Genomic DNA, 13,475 nt, shown 5'->3' with positions numbered 1-13,475 from the left:
AGAGCAACTTGAAAGCACGTGTTGCAGTTCATCTTCTGAGAGGGACAGCCTCCACTTGGTGGAGACAAGAAGAGTACAAATGCGGATTAGTTCCTGATACACTTACTTGGGAGATATTCACAGAGAGGTTCTGTGAGAGGTACCTATCAAAACACTTCAGGCAGCGTCGTATAGATGAATTTCATGATCTCCAACAAAAAGGCTTGTCAGTAACCCAGTATGAGAGTAAATTCTTTGAGTTGTTGTCATATGTAGATTATCTAAAGGATGAGAAACTTCTTGTAAACCGCTTCATCAGGGGATTAAATGCCGGTATAGCCGGGCCTGTTAGGATGTCTGCTCGAGAGAGCCTCCGGGTTGTTGTAGAGAAGGCACTAATTATCGAGGAAATTCAGGTTAGACCACAGGACAATAGGGATCAGTTTTAGAACCAAAATCCCGCACCTCAGACTTATGGATTCCAGAAACCACATTGGAAAGGGAACAACCGAAATTCTCAAGGGTTCTCCAAACCCCCTCCTCCACAACAGACACCACAGAACCAGAGGCAGAAGCCTCCACAGTATTAGCAGGGCTCCAAGCCCAAGCAGTGGCAGACTCAGGGACAGAAACGTGATCAGAGAGCACAGGGGCAGTACACATAGCCGGCGGGGACTCAATAGTCCTCCAAGGGTGGGTACAGCGGATCCAGTAGGATAGGAGGTTAGGCATTTTCTAGGCCTCAGGGTGCCCAGTTCCAGGCACGGGGTGCTTGCTTTACATGTGGAGCCATGGGGCATATGGCGAGGGATTGCCCTCAAGGATAGGTAGCAGGGAGTCAGCGGATAGCCACTTCAGAGCCGACAGTTGGTGATATGGGTAAGTCCCATAGAGTTTTCACAGCAGTTGACAGCCGCCAGGCTGAGCATCAGGCCACAGTTTTCGAATCTACAGGTATAATCAAAGGTAACAATGTATCTATTTTGTTTGATTCAGGAGCTACTGACTCCTTTATATCTCCATCGGTTGTGGAGCATTGCGGGCTAGTGGCAACTAGGCAGGGTGTCAGTTGGGAAGTGGAATTAGCTTCAGGGGCTAGAGTGTCAGTGGAATCAGAGGTTAGGGCATGTCAGCTGCAGATTGGCAAGGCAGCCACTTTAGTAGACCTTAGAGTGACTCCACTTGGGTCTTACGGAATCGTACTTGGCATGGATTGGCTTTATGCCCACAGAGCCAAGATGGATTGCCTCCTAAAAAGGATCAAGTGTGAGGATGATCATGGTTCGCCCATAGTTATCACCGGGATTCAGAGGCCCGTGTCTCTTCGTATGATCTCCGCAATGCAGCTTAAGCGGAGCATGCGAAAGGGATGTCAGCTTTTTGCTATCACTATCAGTGATAGAGGGGAAGAGGAGGAAAAAGAAACATCACTGGATGACCATCCTATCCTTAAGGGATATACAGACGTATTTCCTTCAGAGTTACCGGGAATGCCTCCCCGCAGAGAGATTGATTTTCATATAGACCTAGTACCAGGAGCCAAGCCAGTTTCCAGAGCACCTTATAGAATGACCACAAATGAGCTTAATGAACTTAAAATTCAGCTTGAGGAACTTCTTGAGAAGAGTCATATCCGTCCTAGCGTATCCCCGTGGGGTGCACCAGTCATCTTCGTTAAGAAGAAGGATGGATCTCTCCGATTGTGCATGGATTATCGGCAGCTAAATAAAGTAACCATCAAGAACCGATATCCTTTGCCCAGAATTGATGATTTATTTGACCAACTTCAGGGTGCCAAAGTCTTTTCTAAAATAGATCTGAAGTCAGGATACCATCAGTTGAGAATAGTGGAAAGTGATATCCACAAGACCACATTTCGCACTAGATATGGTCACTATGAGTTTACCGTAGTCCCCTTTGGACTTACGAATGGCTCAGCAGTTTTTATGAGCCTCATGAATGGGGTGTTCCGTACCTTTCTGGACCGTTTTGTTATTGTGTTCCTCGATGATATACTGATATATTCTCGGAATGAGAAGGAGCATGAGGAGCACCTGAAGCAGGTATTGCAGTGTTTGCGGGATAACCAGTTGTTTGGCAGCCTATCGAAGTGTTCTTTCTTTCGATCTGAGGTCAAGTACCTTGGACACGTTATTTCCGGTGATGGGATCTCAGTTGACCCATCAAAGATTAGGGCTATTATGGATTGGCCAGCGCCTACCAGTGTGACAGAGGTCAGGAGTTTCATGGGCTTAGCAAGGTATTACCGACATTTTGTCGAGGGTTTCTCCAGAGTCGCACACCCTATTACTTCTCGTCAGCGTAAAGGGAAGAAATTTGAGTGGACAAACAAGTGCGAGAAGGCCTTTCAGGAACTCAAGAAGGCACTTACTAGCACTCCTATCCTTGTTGTACCAGATCCTTCAGCTGATATTATGGTTTGTACAGATGCTTCCCTAGAGGGTTTAGGGGCAGTTCTTATGCAGGGTGGTAGGGCCATAGCTTTCGAGTCTAGGAAACTTAAGACTCATGAACTTAATTATCCCACTCATGACCTTGAGCTCACAGCAGTAGTGCATGCACTTGTGAGGTGGAGACACTTCCTTTTAGGACATCACTTCAAGTTGCATTCAGACCATCAGAGTCTTCAGTACATCTTCACTCAGCCGAACCTTAATGAACGTCAGAGGAGATGGATGGAGTTCTTGTGTGAATATGATTTTGACGTTCACTACATCAAAGGAAAGGAAAATGTAGTTGCAGATGCCTTGAGTAGGAGACGTCATGAGGTTTACACCATATCCATGGGCACAGACTTGAGAGACCGTATACTTCGGCACTTGTCAAAGGATGGATGGTATGCAGAGGTTTGTCAGGTATTACGTTCTCAGGTTACTCTAGAAGGGAAATATGTGGATTATTCTTTGGAGTCTGATGGACTGTTACGCCACAGAGGGCGCATTTATGTACCTTCCTCCGGAGGATTGCGAGAGTTCATTGTCACGGAAGCTCATAGAGCTCCTTATGCAGCGCATCCCGGGGTTAAGAAGTTGCATGCTGACTTGAGGTAGTTGTATCATTGGCCGGGAATGCGGCAGCTCATTGCTGAGATAGTAGCTCGATGTCTCGAGTGTCAGAGGGTAAAGGCGGAGCACAGCCATCTAGGTGGGTTACTTTAGTCTCATGCTATACCAGAGTGGAAATGGGATACTATATCCATGGATTTCATCATTGGTCTCCCTATGTCTTCTCGTCGCCATGATGCTATCTTGGTGACAGTTGACAAGTTGATCAAAGTAGCTCACTTTTCACCAGTTCGTACTACATTCACAGCTCCAGCAGTAGCACAGGTGTTCTTGCGAGACATTGTTAGGCTTCATGGCATACCCCATAAGATTATATCTGACATGGATTCTCTTTTCACTTCTTCCTTTTGGAAGTCATTACAGGCAGCTATGGGCACTAAGCTCAATTTCAGTACAGCCTATCACCCAGAGACAGATGGTCAGACAAAGAGGGTCAATCAGGTGTTAGAGGATATGCTTCATATGTACGTCATGGATCATCAGACTCAGTGGGAGGAGTATCTTCCCTTAGTGGAGTTTGCCTATAACAATGGGCATCACACTTCTTTGGGGATGCAACCCTACCAGGCATTATACGGCAGGCCTTGCAGGACGCCATTGAGTTGGGATTGTATAGAGGATAGAGTTGCTATTGGTCCTGAGTTAGTTCGGGATATGGAATAGCAGGTGGATTTGATTAGGCAGCGTCTCAGAGAGGCTCAGGATAGACAGAAGAAATATGCCGATGCAAAGAGGATCGATCGTAGCTACTTGGTTGGAGATAGAGTTTTCTTGAGAGTGTGACCGCATAAGAGTCCATTCCGTTATGGAAAGGGTTCTAAGCTCGCACCTCGCTTTGTAGGACCTTTTGAGATTCTGGAGAGGATAGGCCCAGTTACCTACCATTTAGCTTTGCCACCTAGCCTGTCACGCATCCATGATGTGTTTCATGTTTCAGTTTTGAGAAAATATATCTATGATGAGTCTCACATTTTAGATTGGGATGCCTTGCAGGTGGAGCCGGACGGGCGGCTAGCTTTGGAGCCCATTCGCATTTTGGCACGCCGGACGTTGTCCCTTCGAGGTTGAGAGCTGGACCAGGTTAGGGTCCAGTGGGATTGTTATGATGAGGTTACGGCTTCATGGGAGGACGCAGCACGTATGAGATTAGAGTACCCTCACCTCTTTGATGAACTCCAGGAGGAAGTTCATGCCTAGAGGGGGAGGATGTGAGGCCTCACCTCGACTCAGTCTGACATTCACTGGATTTTATATTTAGACTATTATGGATACTTTATTTTGATGCATTTTGAGACTTATAACTTATATGATTTCGGGATTTGGTTAACATTGCTATGATTTGATGATTTACTTACATGCTTTATGAGATAGAACACTACATGATTGTTAGATAGGATGATATTGCAATGATAGATGTCGTTATTGAATTTGCAGGACTTTACTCTGAATAAAGAACTATGATGTATGTTTAGTTTATGTGAATTGGGATGAAATTGCTTGATAAAAAATATATTCAATCTGTGCAGATGAAAATTGTATACAAGTAATGATGTGTACTGTTATATTATTGAATTATATTATATATGGATATTTGGAAGTACTAATGTGTAAATTGAGATGCGCAGGAAATTTACCATGTGACCATGGAAAATTACGGAGAATCAAACCTAGACTTATGTATGTTCGTAAGCCAGGGTTTGTCTATTTGAAGAGACAACACCCCATTTGTGTTGTATTTTATTCGTAACAGTATATCCTGCATGAGTGTTAAGTGTTAATTAAATTTATTGTGTAAAAACCACAAGAGACAATTTCGGGTTTTATTTTTGTAAAAGTGTTTTATTTGTGTCACTTGACACATGTGTGGATTTAAATTTAAATGTTTTATTTTGCCTCTTGGTGGGAAAGTGTTTAATTATAGTTTTCTTAAATAAAATAATGTGATGTCATAAATACTTTGGGAATATAATATTTGGGGTGGTCAACTTATGTTTGACCCGAAAATAAACTTCAGAGGGGTTTAAAATGGGTTAAATGAACACCTAGGGGTAGTTTAATAGGGTTTCCTAAAGCCCATAAGGTATACCTAGGGGTTAGGGGTAATTTTAGGCAAGTTTCTACTTTATAATGATCTTTTTAACACTTTAAAAATTGGCTTTTTTGAGTTGAGCGAAAATTGAAAATTAGAAGTTAAATCTAATCAAGATTTTTCCTTTTGGAATGAGAGTCTTTTTGCATTGTTGCTTTCTTTCCTTTTTGGTTTTTAGAAACCTGTGAGAACTTGGAGAGTGAGCTTCTTAAGCAAGATTTTTGAGAATTGGAGGGTAATCACCCACTCTCCATTTTTGGAGACAAGAGAAATTTTGAAAAAAAAATAATGTTATGGAATAGAAAAATTGACTAAGGGTAGAAGGAAAAAAAAGATTCATGGATTGGGTAGCTCTTCCTCAAATATCAACTTTACCTTTGGGCAGATTAAGGTTGGTTTCAGTTATTCATTTTAATGTCTTCTTCTTGTTTATGTCTGGAAGTTGTTGGTGTAAGAAATCTGTGTTCTTGAAAGTTTGTGTTAGAAAATATTTTGGTATTTTTGCTATATGAATTGTTGTGTTTTGGGAGTTTTCTCAAGATCTCTTACTCTTGGGAGAGAAGAGGATCTTGTGGGTGGTAGCAGTGACAACCCTCGAGTGAGAGACTCTCTTTGAGAGCGATCACGAGGGATCTTTGTGTGACCCTTGCTGCATGGCCTATTTGTGCAATGGGGGTCATAAGGAGGGATATACGGCTAGAATGCCTTTGGGGGGCATAAGGAATAAGGGGTTGAGATTCTTGATATTACTATTGTGCCATGAGGTGGCTTCTTGTTTATTTCATACTTGCAGTTCTCCTGAGGGTATTGGTCCACTACCACCCTTTTGAAAAAGTTCACCACCAATGTGTGGTGCTGTGAAGCCAAGTTGGGAATGTGTCTGAAAAATCTGTATGTATTTGCCTTTATGTGTTTGCCTATTTGTTACCCGTCTAGGAATTGGTTCTCCGAGCTCGGGGGTGGCTACCAGTTAGCCTAGGCTGGGAGGTGAGCACTCCGTGGTCATATTTGTGTTTCTATTATGCAGGAAAGTCAGGAGAAGAGGATAGGTGCCATGAAAAGATGCAGAAGATTATTGTTGAAGATACTTTATTTCATTTGCAAATATTTGTTTAAAGTTGTTACAGAAGTAAGCCCTCATTCTTAGAAATGAGAGGCAAGTTGTAATTCTTGAGATTTGACTTGGGGTTATTGTTGTAGCTAAACAAAGAAACATCCTGTAAAATTTGCAGAATATCTTAGAGTTGTAAAAAGAAAAGCTTGTTTTATGTCTACTTTTGATTTTTTTTAAAAAGAAAAGTCATTTTGAGTTGCATGCAAAAGCTTCTTTGTATTATGAAAAAAAATAGTTTACAACTAAAATTTATCTATATTCTACTTGTTGAGGATATGAGTTTAATTTTGCTGGAAGATCTTATGTATTAAAAAAAAAAAAAAGTTTTAAGTTATTGCTTAAATAGTTGAAAAATCAATGAATATATTTATTAAAGAGAAGTATATTGTTTTTCCTGAAAAGTATTTCTAGATTGTATTTCTAATTAGTGTTGGTTAAAAAGCTTAACAATTGATTTTGCTTCATTCCTCTATCAGCAATTAGAAACAAATAATTAAAAAAGAAACTTAAGTCTATATATATATATATATATTGTTTGAATTAACATAATGTTTTTCCTTTATTAGTTTTGTTTAAAAATTTGCATGTAAATCTTATTTAAAAAAAAAATATATACATTGGTATCTTTTTCCCCCTTATAACTTATTGATTTAAATTTATGTAAATATATATATATATATATAAATATAAATATATATATATATATATATATATATATATATATTTATATAAAATATATTTAAAAAAAAAAAAAATTAAAAAAAATAGAGGGAATTTTTTTTGGTTCCACGCGGGCCCCACTGTGTACGCACAGTGAGGGCTGCGCGGCGCCCACTATGTGCATACACAGTGCGGCCGCTTCGGCTCCCACTGTGTGGACACACAGTGGACGGCCGCAGCCGCCACTATGTGGCCACACAGTGGGGGAGCCACTAGCGGCGCCCACTGTGTGGACACATAGTGGTGCCGCGGCGCCCACTGTGCGCCCACATAGTGGCATCTCGGCCCTTTCCCAGTCGCCCTCCCTGTCACCTTCATCGACCTGCAATAAAAAAAAATGGCCGCTATGGGGTTTCGGCCCTGCTAAAAGGAATACACAGTGTTTAAAAAAAAAAGAGAATTAAACCCTAGCCGGGTAGGGCTAGGGTAAAAGAATTAAAATAATAGATTAGTTTCATAGTTAGTAATATATTTATATAAAAAATAATAATAATAATATGAAACCCTATTTAGGGTTGGAGAGAAAATTAACTATTATTTTGGGGAGACAATTTTAAAAGGATTAAAATATAATATATATATATATATTATATATTTAAATATATATATATATTATATATTTAAATATATATATATATATATATATATTTAAATATATATATATATATATATATATATATATATATATATATATTCTGGTTATAAATTGGAGTAAGTATATAATAAAGTTTAAAATATTTAAAAGTATTTAATGGAGTTTTTTTTTAAATAGTTAAATACCTCCGTATGAATACTCATAAGAAGTAAAAGAAAAGTGAAATAAATAAATTATCAAAAGTAAGCCTAGCTTTTATAGTTTTAAATGTATTTAATGTAATAAATACTTAATATTGTCCCGTGTAATTTAATTAGAGTATTTAAATTTTAAATTGGATGTTTAGACTATATGTCTTAATGGGGATTGAAATAAATTTCCTCTCCTATTTTTCTTTAACGTGATTGATTTAATAAACCTAATGACTAGGTATCTTGTGGAGATAAAATTAAACGAGTTAGTTTTTCCGCAATTAGAATTAAAAAAATTATCGATGCTTAGTTCGTTTCAGAATTAGCTCGAACATAATTATGAAAATTTCAATAACGCTTGTCGTGTGAGTGAACTTGTTAATTAATTAGTTTGTTTTTTTAAACAAAAAATTGTTCCATTTTTGCCCTAAAATTTGGGCATGACAAATTGATTATATGTTGCATTGATGTTTGTCATTGGTTTGGTCATTCATGCTATTCTGATGTGTGTAACATTCAGTTGCTTCAGGATTTGGTGATCCGGAAGCTATCATATGTTCTAGTAAGCCTTTTGGTTACCGGTAAAGGTTCTAATGGCATAGCTTCATTGAAGATATTTTCATGCATTTGATAAGTGGTGTTGGTGCAGCTTCTAGAAGGTTTTTAGGATGTTGATGGTTATCGTGTTCATGTTCCAGTTGATTGGTGGTATTTTATTTGGTTTATGGTGACTTATTTTAGGTATGATCTTATTCTGCTAGGTTATGGACCAGTTTGTGTAACATGTTGGTGGATACTCCCAATGCATTACTAGTTGGATTTATTGTTTGGTTAATGTTGTTTCAGTCTTAGGCTGACTTGGATTATCATTGGTTTGCGGGTTTATGTAATGGATTTATTATATTATCTTTTAGGTGTCCAACCTAACTATTTAGGTCTCGAGTTGGTATAAATATGATGAAGATTTATTTGTAGATCATGGTATCGGTCGGTGTTATGGGATTATCTGTGTGCGAATAAAGTTGTAATCATATGCAAAAGGTTTGGTCGATCATAGGTGATCGAATTGGGTTTGTGTAAGAGGTTTAATACCTCTAGCATTGTGCTTAACCAGAACTATACTCAGACATAGGAGATGCTATTCTTGTATTTTATTCTTATTTCTGGATTGTAGTCTAGATTTATTTTGTAGTTAGTGAGGCTCCTTTTGTGATGAATGATATGCTCTAGGCTATTGGCCTTCCTGCATGTGCATGACCCTTATTTTAATCACATACTTATTGCAAAAGTATCATCTGACTGTGGGTAGGATTCCCACTGTGGTTTTTCCCTTTACCGAGTTTTCCACATACAAATCTTGGTGTTATGTGTTGTGGATGCATGGTAATTGGTTTATGGTTTATGTTTGTGCTTAATTGGTATATCTTCTATTGTGGTATTTGGTTTATGCATTCTGGTAAAAGGTTTTGTGTGCTTAAAGTTTCATAATTTGTTAACAACTTATTCACCCCTCCTCTCAGTTGTTCACTAGTTATCCTAACAATTGATATCAGAGCTTGGTCCTATCTATAGAAGCTTAACTGCTTGAGGAAGATCATATGGCATCTAATCATTCAAATTCAATTTCTTACTGGAAGGACAACCCTAGGCTTGAAGGAACAAATTACAGAGTATGAAAGCTTCAGATGGAGACTCATCTAGGATGTCTTAGCAAGGAGATTTGGGAGATCACTGAGAAAGGCTATACCCCTTATGATCCGTCATATGGAAACCATCCTCTGGAAGACTTGGATAATAACATTGAAAATGACTGTAGAGCGAGAGAAGCCCTTTTGAGCACCCTTTCAGATCAGCAGGTAATGGGATTAACAAACAAATCATCTGCAAAAGCTATATGGGATAAGTTGGAGACTCTAAATGAAGGTGACCCTACTGTTTAAATTGCTAAACTTGATGGTTACTGAGTAAGATATGAAAACCTAAGAATGGAGGAAGATGAAAGAATTATTGCTTTTCTGGAAAGAGTCAATGAAATTGTTTTGGGAATTCAATGTTGTGGTGGATCTCTAAGCAAAGATGAAATTGTTTCTAAAGTATTGAGAGCTTTTCCATCTTCTTACAAGATGAAGGCTACTACATTTAATGAGCTTAGAACAATGTCTAACACTTTTGTTAATAGGGATACTTTGGTTGGAAAGTTATCTTCTTTTGAGCTTGAAGAATTCGGTCCTCAAGGAGCTACAAAGACAGATTCTGTATTCAAGGCATATACATCATCAACCAGCAAGAGTGATTGGAAAGCATTATATGCGAAGGAACTGGAGGATATGAGGAAACAAGATGAAGAGCTTGAAGAACTTGAAGCCCTATTTTATAGAAGAGTACCTAAAGGTCCAACAGGAAGTAAGTATGAAGTAAAATCACCTTTCAAATGTTTTGCATGTAATAAGATAGGTCATTTTGCATCTAGATTTCCTGAGATGAATTCAAGATTTGAAGAGAAAGCTAGAAGATCTTGTAAGCCTAACAATGAATATCAAAATAAGCATAAGTATAGGAGGAACAAAGACAAATCATGCTACTATGCTGATGAGAAAGGTGTAACTAATGATTCTGATGATGTACCGACAAAAGATTCAACCAGTGGATCCAGAAATGGAAAGGAATGGGTATTCTTAGCTATCAAGGAAGATGCTCTAGAACTTGTCATTCATAATAAAGAGAAGGCCCTTGTTGCTAAAGTTGAAGACAAGGATGAATGGGTAATAGATAGTGGATGTTCACATCATATGAATGGAGATAAAAGGAAGTTTTTATCTTTGCAAGAATTTGATGGTGGTCTGGTCAGATTTGGAGATGACAAAGAATGCATGATTAGAGGAAGAGGAACTATATTATTGGATAGTAAGAATAACACTAATAATGTTCACTATGCTGAAGGTTTAAGGTATAATATTTTGAGTGTAGGTCAGTTGGTGGATAAGGGATTTCAATTACAGTTCAAGTATGGAAAATGCAAAATCATCAACAGATCTGGATTGGAGATTGCAACAGGTACTCAGACTAGAGGTAACATCTTTCATTTGAACTTTGGTGAGAAGACATGTTTGACTACACAAATTGATGAGAGTTGGCTATGACAGAAGAGGTTGTGTCATGTGAATTTTGATTGCATTGTAAAGATCAGTTCAACTAATGTGGTTAGAGATATACCTGAGATTGTGAAGCCTCATAATCCAGTATGTAAGGAATGTCAAATGGGAAAGCAAGTCATAAATTGTTTTAAGAGAATTCAAGATAAATCTAATGATGTTCTTGATCTTATTCATACTGATTTATGTGGTCCTGCTAGAATAAGAATTTTTTAGGGTGAGATATTTCATGCTAATCATTGATGACTATCTAGAATGATGTGGGTTACTTTTCTAAGGTAGAAATCTGAAGCCTTTGAAAAATTCAAGAACTTTAAAACTATGGTTGAGATATAGATGGGATTGAAAATCAAATGCTTAAGATCCAATCAGGGTGGTGAATTCACATCCGATGAATTTAACAGTTATTATGAGAAACATAGGATAAGGAGATAGTTGTTTGTACCCCAGACACTTCCCCAAAAAGGTGTTGTGGAAAGAAAGAACAAAACTATCTTGGACGTAGCTAGATCTATGATGATGAAAGCTAATTTGCCACATATCTATTGGAGAGAAACCGTGAGCACGATGATGTAAATATTCAACAAAGTTCATATCAAAGGAGACACTAGTAAGACACCTTATGAGTTATGGTTTGGTCATACACCTATAGTTAAGTATTTGAGAGTCTTTGGTAGTAAATGCTATATCAAAAGAGATGATTCCATTGTAAAGTTTGATCATAGATGTGATGAAGGAATATTTCATGGTTTTTCAAATGAAAGAAAAGCATACAAATGTTATAACAAAATATTGTAGAGAATTATGGAAAGCACTAATGTCGAGGTGGATGAGCAGTACAAAGGTCAAATCAAAACTTATGAGAGAGAACTTGAAGTGGAAATTATCATAACTGAATCGGTAACACCTATACCAGAATAGAATGTTGAACCAGTTACTCTGGAAATATCAAAAAATTCAATAGTAACTAAAGATCAGAGAAGAGAAATAGAAAGTCAGAAGACTCCTCAATATGTAAGATTGAATCATTCAGAAAATTAGATCATTGGAGACAAGAGAAAAGTAGTGAGGACAAGGAGAAGGTTGGCAGGTCAAGAGGTATGTTTAATTTCTCAAACTGGACTGACATCAGTAGATGAAGCATGTAAGGATGAATTTTGGATGAAAGCTATGGAAGAGGAATTGGATCAGATAGAAAAGAACAACACATGGACTTTAATTCCCTAACCTAAAAATAAGAATGTTATTGGAACTAAATGAGTTTTTAGGATTAAATTGAATGAAGATGGACAAGTTGTGAGAAACAAGATTAGATTGGTATGTAAAGGATATTCTCAAAAGGAAGGAATCGATTATGATGAAACTTTTACTCTGATAGCTAGGATTGAAGCTGTGAGATTATTTCTTGCTTATGCTGCCCATAAGAAATACAAGGTTTATCAGATGGATGTTAAGTATGCATTTCTAAATGGAGATCTTAAAGAGGAAGTCTATATTGAGAAACCTGATGGATTTTCACTTTCAGATGACAATAAAATGGTTTGGAGATTAAGGAAAGCTTTATATATATTGAAGCAAGCACCTAGAGCTTGCTATGCTAGATTGGACAAATATATTTTGAAGCTTGGTTTTACTAAAGGTAATGCTGACAATAACTTATATTATAAGATCTCTAATGATGACATATTGATTGTTGAGGTCTTTGTGGATGATATCATTTTTGGAGGTGAGGAAAAGTTATGTATGGAATTCTTTGATAATATGAAGAATGAATTTGAGATGTCTATGATTGGAGAAATGCATTTTTTCTTAGGTTTGCAGATTAATCAGATTGATAAAGGTATTTTCATTTGTCAAACTAAGTATACTAGAGAGTTGTTGAAGAAAATTTGGTATGGAAAATTCTAAACAAGTCGATACTCCTATGGTTACAAGTGAGAAATTGACAAAGAAAGATGTATCAACTCTAGTAAATCCTACAAGGTATAAATCTATGATTGGAGGTATGTTATATTTAACTTAGACTAGACCAGATATAATGAATGTTGTTTGTATTGTATCAAGATATCAGAGTGATCCTACAGAGAATCATGAGAGTGCAGTGAAAAGGATTTTTTAGATATTTACAAAGAATAACTAAATATGGTTTGTGGTATCCTAAAAATGATGACTTTACACTATGTGCATGTACAAATGTAGATTGGGCTGGAGATATAGATGATTGAAAAAGAACATTCGGTGGAGCTTTCTTTCTTGGAAAGAAACTTGTTTCATGGATCAAAAAGAAACAATCATGTACTTCTTTATCTACTACTGAAGTTGAGTATGTTGTTGTTGCTACTAGCTGTACACAAGTTGTATGGATGAAGCAAATGTTGAAGGATATAAGGGTATATTGCAATGAACCGATAGTTATTGGCATATCAAAGAATCCGGTATTTGATTCTAAGACAAAGCACATATCAATCAAGTATAATTTTTTGAAGGAAACTATGGAAGAAAATGAAGTTACGTTGTTTTATGTGAACACTAAAGAGAAGGTTGTAGAT

The sequence above is a fragment of the Cryptomeria japonica genome, chromosome 2, assembly GCF_030272615.1.
Source record: "Cryptomeria japonica chromosome 2, Sugi_1.0, whole genome shotgun sequence".
In the NCBI taxonomy this organism is placed as follows: domain Eukaryota; kingdom Viridiplantae; phylum Streptophyta; class Pinopsida; order Cupressales; family Cupressaceae; genus Cryptomeria; species Cryptomeria japonica.
The sequence above is the reverse complement of the archived record's forward strand: the minus strand, read 5'-3'. Positions refer to the sequence as shown.